General features: G+C 34.8%; 1 pseudogene; it reads right to left on the reverse strand.

The window, feature by feature from the left end:
• Positions 1 to 354: 354 nt before the first annotated feature.
• Positions 355 to 2,845, reverse strand: LOC121392125 (annotated as a pseudogene).
• Positions 2,846 to 10,825: the final 7,980 nt, after the last annotated feature.

A 10,825-nucleotide genomic window follows, 5' to 3' on the forward strand; every position in this document is an offset into this window, starting at 1 on the left:
CAACACTTTGAGAAGCTATGGTATACCCTTTGTGTCAAAATGTTCGGATGATTGTGGGGGAATAGATTGCCATTAAACTTTTATACTGGTCACTAGCTCCCACCCCAAAAACTAAATTATAACCACTAGAGCATACAAACACAGTTAGTAATAAGTAAACTTCACTCCCATTGTTGCAATATTTAATTTGACACAAGTAGGTCACTTGTTGGGCGTGGTCAAACTAATATTAATATTAAAATTATATGAATAAAAAATGAAAAAACAATTACTGTTGGTTTTTGCTACAATACTCTCTAATGATGAATGAATAGGTGATATGATGTCATGGTGGCGGTACACTTTCTAAAGCTTTCATAATTCGTGTGAAATTGGTCTGTTATTAGGTTCAGCATCCCAACAATCTCTCAGGACTTTATATATAATATCAGGACATCCATCAGGTGGATCCATTCTATAACCTCGTTCACATATTGCATTATATCATTAGCAGGCTAATAAAATAAATTAGACTATTTTATTAAACACTGTTAACTTACCACACGAGGATATGGTACTCTAGCATAAGAGTAGATCTCCCCATAACAAGATACCAAAACGCCACACATCAGACTTATTAGAAAAATTTCTATAACAACTATTTATAACTAATGACAGTAACAATATGACTTACATATCTTGAGTGCTTCAGGAGCTGTCCATTTTACTGGTAATTTCTGGCTATCAGTAGAGATACTCCTTCACGAGCTAACCCAAAGTCAGAGACCTATATAAAAATACTAGTACTATATCTTGTGTTATAAATGTACCTTGCTATAGCATCTTCTGATAGTAAAACATTACGAGAAGCAAGAATCTCTAAAAGAGACTAATACATCTTATTATATTATATAGTTGAATAACCTATGTACAAAGTTCTTAGACTCCAAGTATACCATACCATTACAGACATGTCTATTAAAAGACGTTATTAACATAACAAACAAAGATTACATACTTGGCAAAATCAAGTTGATTTTGTTTAGTTATAACAGCTATACCACGAGAACGTAAATATTGTTCAAGAGATCCTTTAGCCATGTACTCTGTCACTAGATATATTGGGTGATCATCTAATGACACTCCAATTAATCCCACAAGATTAGGATGAGACAATGTACTACACATAAAAATAATATATATATTAATATTACAAACAATAAAATCTTTACGTATGACAGAACGCTTCAGCTAAAAATTGCTGAGTGCTTGTGACTTTTATTTCTTTTAACATTTGATGGCTACTTTACTGCCTTTGTACTCTCCTAGCACACCTCTACAATGAGGGAACCCCATAATTTAAATACTTTATACATATAATTATTACCTCCAAATTCACCTTTCCAATATTACTTTTCATTATCAAATCATTTCTGGGATAGCCCAGCCCTCTATGAAAGAAATCTATAGTATAGTACTTATATTATAAATATTACTTTTCTTAAAATCTTCTCTCATAGACACTACAATGTCATGAGCACCAGTTTTCTCTACACTATTTTTAGTCGGGACAACATAATCCATCAGCATCTTGTTGATAATGCTAAATTAATATATAATATAACTGTATTAATGAATGAGATCTACTTCAACCAACATTTACTAAATTTCAAAGTATTCCTCATCTCATATCAGATACCCAACCTCTTGAATCTCTCATAATTGATAATGTTCCACTTTTCCTTAAAACTGCGACAGAATGATTTGACAATATTTATTAACTTACGAACACAAAGTGTGTAATTTCCTTTAAAAGCTTGACTTTCACGAACAAGAAATAGTCCGTCTTTAGGTGGTGTTTCAAAGGTTTTGTGATTCTAATCTTGTGATATCACCATGAAACCATCTTAGTATAAATATAAATAAATCATATTTGATACAATATTGACAACATACGGCATTGTAGTGTAAGCGCACAGCAACCTCGCTTTTCCATGACTGCTTTGAGTCATCACGGATTTGAAATATCAGTACTTTGTGGTGGATCAAATGAATGGGATGATCCTTTTCTCCAGAATATAATTATATGGAACCATTCCTTCTAGTCCATCATATCGTCTTGCTTTATACCAGTGAGGATACTATAATAATTGGTTGTAGATTGGTTGGAACAATGTTTCGGATTACCTTAGAGACTTTAATAATAATAATGTATCTCCTGTACGAAAGGGTAGGTCCTTTGTTGAAGTAATAAATCATATAATTAGAAAAGGGCTACTTACATGAGGTGCTTTGCCGGAGAAGTTCACTATTTTCCAATACAAACTGTACCAGGAGGATATTTCTAATCAGTTATATAAATGTAACACGTTACTGAACTAGTTATAAAATGTACCTCTGATCGCTTGTCTGACAACGTATCTTTCGGAACTGGAAGGTATCTTATCAGCCGACATCCCTCTCAAATCAGAGAGACTATTTTTTTTTAACTAAACAAACGTTCATAAAGACTACTCCACAACAACAAATGTCGTAGGTGTGTGTGACCCCGCCTACATTATTCAAGTGTGTGATATAAAAATTATAATCTTCTCGTTTTACGAGGTTTACAACCATTATGTGGGTACAGGAGTCACATTTGTAATACAGACAACACTGACTCCACCAAATTCTAGGTCCTTTCAAAGATGCTACAGTGCCACCTGACTATATTAATGATAGAGCAAAATAACTGACTTGAACGTCCAGGACCAATCCTTTTAATTTCACTCTGACTTGTTTAAAGCCAAGACCAAGAGATTTCTATTAATTAAAAATAACGAGAGAAGTTACATGTTAACAAGTAAATTACTTTGGCTGCAGCCATTGCGCAGATTGAGCAGCAAATAGGTCGTTCTCTTCTTGCATTACGAAATCCTTCAGCTCCCCTATGGTGCAGTTATGTTAGTAAATTTCTGAAATAATTACCGCTGGATGTCCAGGCTAGAACACGGCCCTTTGGAATCGTAATACTTTAAATATTTTATTGTTATAGTTTTGCTTTAATATGGATAATTGGCAAGTCATCAAGTGTGGATTTGTGAAGTAGAATATAATTTATCACGTGGATCAAACACCTTGAAGATTTGAGCTATGAAAAGTGTTTCGTAATTAATATATCTGAATATTACTTACCCAAATCCAGACATAATTCTCCTTAATGATGCAATACAAACATCTTATGCAAAAACAAGTAATATAATAATAAAATTAAAATTATAACTTACATCTCCATCTTGATAGAGACATTCCCACGTGGGAGACTTAAAGTATACGAACATATACGGATTCAGCTGACCTCTCCTAGGTTCAATGATGCCTTCTTTGAAATATCTACCTGGATTCGTGAAACGCCTTCCTATATTTCCTGTGTTAAATGGTTTAATATTTATATGTAGTGGGGTGTATTATAACATAGTTTGCTTAGTGGTCAAATACTATGATTATCAATAAAACTCTTTATCGTAAGCTATGACAAACTGGGGATTTTTTTTATTTGGTCGTAAGTGTGGACATACTTTAATATTTATAAATCATCTGTGTTGTGTAGAAATGATTTGGACAGTATTGATTGGGCAGATACTCAAGGACTTTATTTGGAACTGATGAAGCATATCGTACATTTGGAAAGAATAATGTCTTGGACACTAAGTCATCGAGGAGATTTGATTGGCTCAATTGGATTTGTGTGAGTGCATGTTTTGATTTTCTTGAGGTAAAAGAATTGTTATAGAATAATAAGTAGCAATAATTTTGTAGACTATATTGGGACATTACCCAAAAAATCAGTGCTCTATATTCCTGGATTTGGTCAAATGCTTTGGGCATTGGAATGTCCATTCTCTAATAGAAGTTGGCAAAAAAGATGAAGCTAATATTAGAAAAGGGCTTAAAGGCTTTTGCTGATTATCCTTTTCCCATTCAAGTGAGCTAATGTTTTGTTATTATATGAAATGAGTTTTGTAGGTTTGTATTTTTGTGAAGGTACTCGATTCACTGATATAAAATTACAAGAAGGACGTTGAATATGCAAAAAAAGTTGGTTTAACTCCATTACACTACATCTTGTTCCACGAACAAAGGCTATGCTATTTTGGGTGACAGCTTAAAGAAAGAGGGTAGGTCATACACATGCAATTTTAGTCATCTGATATTGAAGTGTGGTATCTAATAATTAACGTATTCACATCATGGTTCTGATACTGGGGATGTGAATTTTAGAGTGTTTCTCATTATAAGGAGATTTTATTTTCTGACAAGCCACATTTCAAGGTATTTATGATGTTGTTTTTGCTTATCCCTCTTGGTCAACATTATTATGAATGGCCATCATTTAACTTCCGTGATGTTATGGCTGGAAATACTATTAAAGTTTTCTTTTATTGAGGTAAATTTTTTTGAGAGAGTTTGTAAGATTTTATGTCTTGTAGGAAAATACCAATGTTAGACTTACCAGATTCAATGATGACCTTCAAAATATACCTGCCCAATCAGTTTATATTGACAAGGTAGAATGTTATGATATGATATAACATTGGATTGCTTTTAGGATAAGGCCTATCATTATTTTACTTGAACATGGGTGTTATCCTGGACCATCCCGACCACTAATATTTCATCATATCAACTAGGGTGTTTTTACGACTTAACCCAAATCTTCTGGACACATATATTAACGTTTGTACTTCCTACTTTATGGCTTCTCAATATTATATTATCAACTAGTAATAACAATTTGGTTATTAATCCCTATTATTTGTGGGTTTTATTAAGAAGTGTCATGATCACTCCCACACATAAATCAAATGGATATTATTCTTTCCCTAGCTTATTTAATAAAGACTGGTCTTTTATTCTATGCTCAGACATCACAGAAGAAAGTATTGTAATTTTTAAATATTAAATATTTTAAAACAATCATACAACCACTGACGTAACATTTCATTTAGTATAAAAATAGAAGATATTAAGGGTCATCACTTTGTGATACACGTTTTATTCTATATCTTCGTGAGTTTGTACTTAATGTTTCGTATACATCATCATTTTCGTTACTATGTGTTTTCGTTCATGAGTGTCTTACGACTGCCAGCTTGTGAAAATGCTTTACCCACAAACTCGACATTTGTAAGGTTTTTTCCCCTGTGTGAGTTAGTTTCAATGTTTTCTTTAAACTAGACATTTCTGCAAATCGTTTAGCAATCCATCAAATTTACAAGCATAGGGTCGTTCTCCTGTAATGTGTACGAATATGGTTCTTCAAATTACCAGCTGTAGTAAAGGCTTTTTTTTTTCCACAGTCAACATAAGGACACGACAAAGGGTCTTTCACACCAGTATGAATACGACGATGTACAATTTAAATTGTTGGGGTGTATAAAATCGCTTACCACATCCTGGAAGTCAAATTTGCAAGGTCGATAAGATATGTGAATTTGCTGAACATGGGAACGTAGATGAGCAGGAAAAGAAAAGGATCGACCACAACCAGGATAATCACATTTTTTATAAGGTTTGTCTTTGGATCTTTTTTGGCTAACAATGGCTTTACTTCACTGTAATTACCCATTATGTTTGGTGATCTTCCTCTTCACATTTAATACCTTAACTAAGCAATGAGGTGGTATAACAACTGGTGAAGACACATGACAATCCATATCAAGATTACCACCATCAGGACTTAAGCAGGAATTATGGGTAATAGGACTTCAGACCAGAACTAGGGTGGAATAGGGCTGTGACCTTTGTAACTGTGTTGTAACAGTCCATTAGTGGAAACGTCGGGGTTTGGTCTTCCGGTTTCTAAATTCTTTTTGTACAGAATGCAACATATGCAAGTGTACTCAAATTACCAGGACCAGCTGTAGAAGATGTAGTAACACAACTGCTGAGATGAAGTGGGAGGGTCTTATTATCATCCAAGATGACTCTTTTCTTTGTAGAACATAAGCTTGATCCCCCACTCGATAAGCAAAAACTACCAAAAGTATTGAGCCATTAGCATTAATAAAGGGTGTGGCCAAATGGGGACTGACTAGGATATACACACAGAGAAGGTTGAATGAGAGTGAATAATCCTCCACCAGTTTTGATGGAGTATCGTTGTTGATTGAACCAGAGGATGTAGGAAGAAGACGAGTTAATGAAGTGAGAGAGAGTTCAGGCAAACTGCCTCCAAACGCTAGTATTGATTACCCGAGAGAGGGCAGCGATGCATCAGAATGTAAATTTCTAAAGGGACCACACAGAATATAGAGGAGTCATATTCATGATCATAATTATATTAATCTACACCCAGTAACTTATAGCAACTATTTGTACATAAAATATGAATACAATAAAAAAGGTAGATGTGAATACAAGGTATGCACTATAACCTAACCGAACAACCAAAACAGTGGATTAGAAAGGGGGGGTTGAACTATTCTAACAAGTGGTTATGGCCCCAGACAACTTAGTTGATTTCCAGTAGTAAGAGTGTCTACATATCAATAGATCAAAGTCATTTGTGTTATGATTATACAAATAGTTAGCCTCATATTTAGATAAGGTGGGTGACAACTCAAAGTCTTTTCTTATCCAATTAGCTGGAGGCCCTCTGGCTGGGGTATTACTTACCCATGCTTTTCATGTTGTGAAGTTTACCAGAGAGAGAAGACAAGACGTGGCCCATATCGACTTTAGACTACCTCCAAATCGAAAAGATGACAATGAGCTACTTAAACTTGAAGTTCTTGAGCCACGATTTTTTAAGACTACCAGGCACATCGATTAATGCATTAATAGGATATGAACGTTTACTATCTGGATCAACTTCAGCACGCATACAACCACTACTTTCCCAACTCTTTCTTTACTGAAGATGACGAGGTGATGAATTACTAGGTGGAGGAGGTGTATGAGAGGTTCGTTTTGTTCCGGAGATGTAGAGATAATGGAGTATTATCTGGACCTGTAGTGTTGGGTACAGTAGCTGGGACTAAATCAGTAGAATGGTGGGCATAAAATACTTCAGGAGGACTATAAGTTGGTATAGTTGTTCCCACTGGATGTAAAGGTGTTAGTGGCCATGGAGATAAACAACAGATTGGAGAGATGAGTTTGGCATTTGTAATGTATAACTGTTACTTGGAGCAGGAACAATAAGGAAAGATGGCTGAGGCAATGGAGCCATTGGAATCACTGAGGTATTTTATTGACAGAAGACATGGCCTGTTCTGTGAATAGAGAGAAGCACACACCCTAACATTATTGTACTAGTTTAACAGGTGCTTGGAGTATTAAGTTTACACTTCTCACCTAACTTTGTAAAAATAAACAAATATTTAGCTACAAAGTGATTTGTGGCTGTTACCATATTGTCCTTAACAACCAGTTAACAAACTAAGAGTCACAATTATAAAATGTTCAAAAACAACACTTTTGAATTTACAAAACCAGAGGGCTAAAATGAAAAGCTGTACATACCATTTTCAAACTCCCTCACAATTCAGCTAGAGATAGCTGAATTATAATATCAATAGAACTATTAGCTAATAACAACCTTTATCATAACAAGAATACCAACTAGTTTTTGTTTAAACACAGTAGTGCAAGTTTTGCTGAAAATACAATATATATACCATCATGCAATCATCATGACACAAGATTGTTAACTTCACATACAACATCAGGAGATACAAAATTACTATCTTTTGCAAATCACCTTACATCTCCTTGTTAGTATTCTACACCGTCTGGGGGGACTTACCACGTAAGATAGAAGGAACGACAGACAGCAAAGCGCGCATCTCTTGGTACGTAGAGCCAAACTCTTCGGAAGATTATTTATACCGCAATAACTCTATACTTATAATTAAAAAATTATATTTTGAAATTAATATTTTTATTATGTGATGACGTATTTTTGCTAAAGATATCTGATATCTGTACTTGAATTTCGATATACTCTTAAAGCCCGTAAACCTATATTATATAAATTTGTTAAGGATTAAAAATATTGTAGTAGAACGCAGTATATATTAGATAGACGGGATACGAATGCTCCCCCAACATGGAAATAACACTAACATGATAACCAGCAATACAATTTTTCACTGGACATTCCATGGACTGTCTCTTCTTGTGGGCTTTGTTCAACGGGGGTAGCTGCTTACAGAAAGCACTAACAGACAGAAGGTGAGTGGTGGCCATTGTGGGCGGAGCAAAGTGTGGGTGTTGTCATAGCAAGTAATTATTACGTGGTGGCAACCACTTGGGTGGGAAAGAAGACTTCAGTGTACATAATAATACAGTAGTATTACTAGAGTTTATGGTAGTGGTTTTATAGTACAAGTATGTGTCCATGTCAAAGCAATAAGGTACAACCCTAGAACATTCCTAAAGTTGATAATAAAATTGACTTGCACAATTTAAATAGTTTTTTCATTTGTTTTGTCACTTATTAATTGTCCCCTATATGGAATATGTTGAACTAGTTTGTAAAATAGTTGCCTTTGCAATGTGCCTTTAAAAAAGTGGAGTAAGTAAGTGATAAAAAGGTGTTGTGGGGGAGATGTTCAGTTACTCATCTGGAGTTGTCATACCAATCCATAGTTTTTGAGATGTCCTCCACGTGACTTACTTTACTCCATGAAGCCTGTCAACATATGACTCTTAACACTTTTTTTAGACTATTTCCTAGCACTAGTAAACAAGACATTTGCCCGGTCTCTATTGAAAGATGATTTGATTGGTCTCTTAATTAAATTAATGTTTTCCCACATCAATACATGTACAGGACATATATTTTACACATCTGTCAATTATCACAACACTATAGAGTATAATTACAACAATGTTATCAAGATCACTACAAAGTTGTGAGAGAGAAGATAAAAGAAATTCCAGAGACTGGTGGGCAAAAACTAATATATGCCATTTATAATTTGACAGATTTAAAAAAATAAAAAAAAAAAAATATAAAAAAAAAATAAAAGACACACATAATAGATTAATATTATATTATTTATATAATAATTTATTTAAAAATATTCTATAAAATGACACACTTTGTCTCGTAGATTTGGGCCGGGTTTCATATGAATAATCAACCAGAATTATTTTTGTGTAAATCTTGATGAGAACCGGGTACGAGGTCCCACCCGTGTTCTGGTTCTTCGACCCAAGTCCCTAAAAGATCTTCTCATGTGTTCCTTATCACCACCTTTAGCTTTTTACGATCAACTGCAAAGATACCAATGTTATTAAAGAACTCTTCTAATTAGTACCATCCTTTAGCTGTGAGGTTTCCAAAGAAGGACATTTGTTCATGTCATTGAGCAGCTTGTAACCCTCTTGTGTTCCAACTACTCGGGTTTGAGATTTTAAATCGCATTTTATTACCTACTAATACCACCAACAGCTCGTCTGCTCTTTTCACTTCACGTAACTGATTCATAAATTTCACGAAATTTCATCAAATGAGTCTCTGTTATCAATCGAATATACAAGCGCAAATGCATCTCCACTACTTATATACAAACTTGTCGCATTGTGATTGCAAACTGTTCAGGTGCCCCCCTGCAGTACCGTATTTCTAACGATACATTGTCCCACCCCATTAGATTGGTGTCGGTCCGATAATAATCTTCGATTGTTTGGGTTATATGTCCGGCTGTAAATTGACCCAAATAATACGTAGTGTCCAAGCACTTTTCTACTCTCCAGCTCCTAAACAAGGTCATTTATACTCTGGTTTTTAAAGGCATTATGTTACAGCAGATTGACCCAAACTGGTCGTCAAAATAGAAAAAGAGAACAGCCCCCTCTCCAATGGAATGCGCAAACTCCACACGCACCAATTCCTCTCAATGGAGGCGTGGCTCGTCATCATAGGTACAAGTGATGTTACAACATCAACTGAAACTATGGTATGTTTGTTATAAAAACGAGACCACGTTCTTTGTAATAAAAAAACTTTAATTATAGCTATATCTATCTACCAGTCATAAAGTGCCACAGATTTGTTTTAACTTTCATTCTTGTTAACCTTACCTACTTGATTTTCCAGATGAGTGAAAGGGTTTTTAGTAATCTTACGAAGCACCTGTTCTCTTTTGAGTGGATGATATTTCTTTGTACAGATCTTTTCACAAGTTTTTTTCACAGTAGCTTGAGTAAACAGATGTGATGAATGTACAACATCTTTCACATAGTACTTTGTTCTGAAACATTTTTGAACTAGCTCTTTGACATATGACTCATATGTTGAGTGATGTCCTCTTTCATTTTCTTGAAAACAATGACTTGCATCTTGATACAACATTGCCCTTCATCTTCCAAAGATCGGTCATCTTGATAACACTACCTCTTTGTATTCAAATGGCTGGGTACACATTTTTTTCGTGTTCCAATGATTGGTCATCTTGATATGCTGCCCTTCATGTTCCAATGATGGTCCAGCGTGATATGGATACACTTCCCTTCATGTTCCATGATTGTCATCTTGATATGCTTCCCCTTTATCTTCCAATGCATTGTCATCTTGATATGCTCCCCTTTATCTTCCAATGATTGGTCATCTTGATATGCTTCCCCTTCCTGTTCCAATGAATTGGTCATCCTGATATACTTCCCCTTCATGTTCCAATGATTGGTCATTCTTGATATGCTTCCTCTTATATCCAATGATTGGTCATCTTGATATGCTTCCCCTTTAATTTTTCCAATGACTGTTCATCTTTCACCTTATAAGGAGCAAATCAGAGTAGTATTTTTTGTATGTCTAACCTCACAAGCTGTTGATTGGATGAAACCCCTTTCTGTA

Source organism: Gigantopelta aegis, unplaced genomic scaffold (assembly GCF_016097555.1).
Source record: "Gigantopelta aegis isolate Gae_Host unplaced genomic scaffold, Gae_host_genome ctg3396_pilon_pilon, whole genome shotgun sequence".
Lineage (NCBI taxonomy): Eukaryota > Metazoa > Mollusca > Gastropoda > Neomphalida > Peltospiridae > Gigantopelta > Gigantopelta aegis.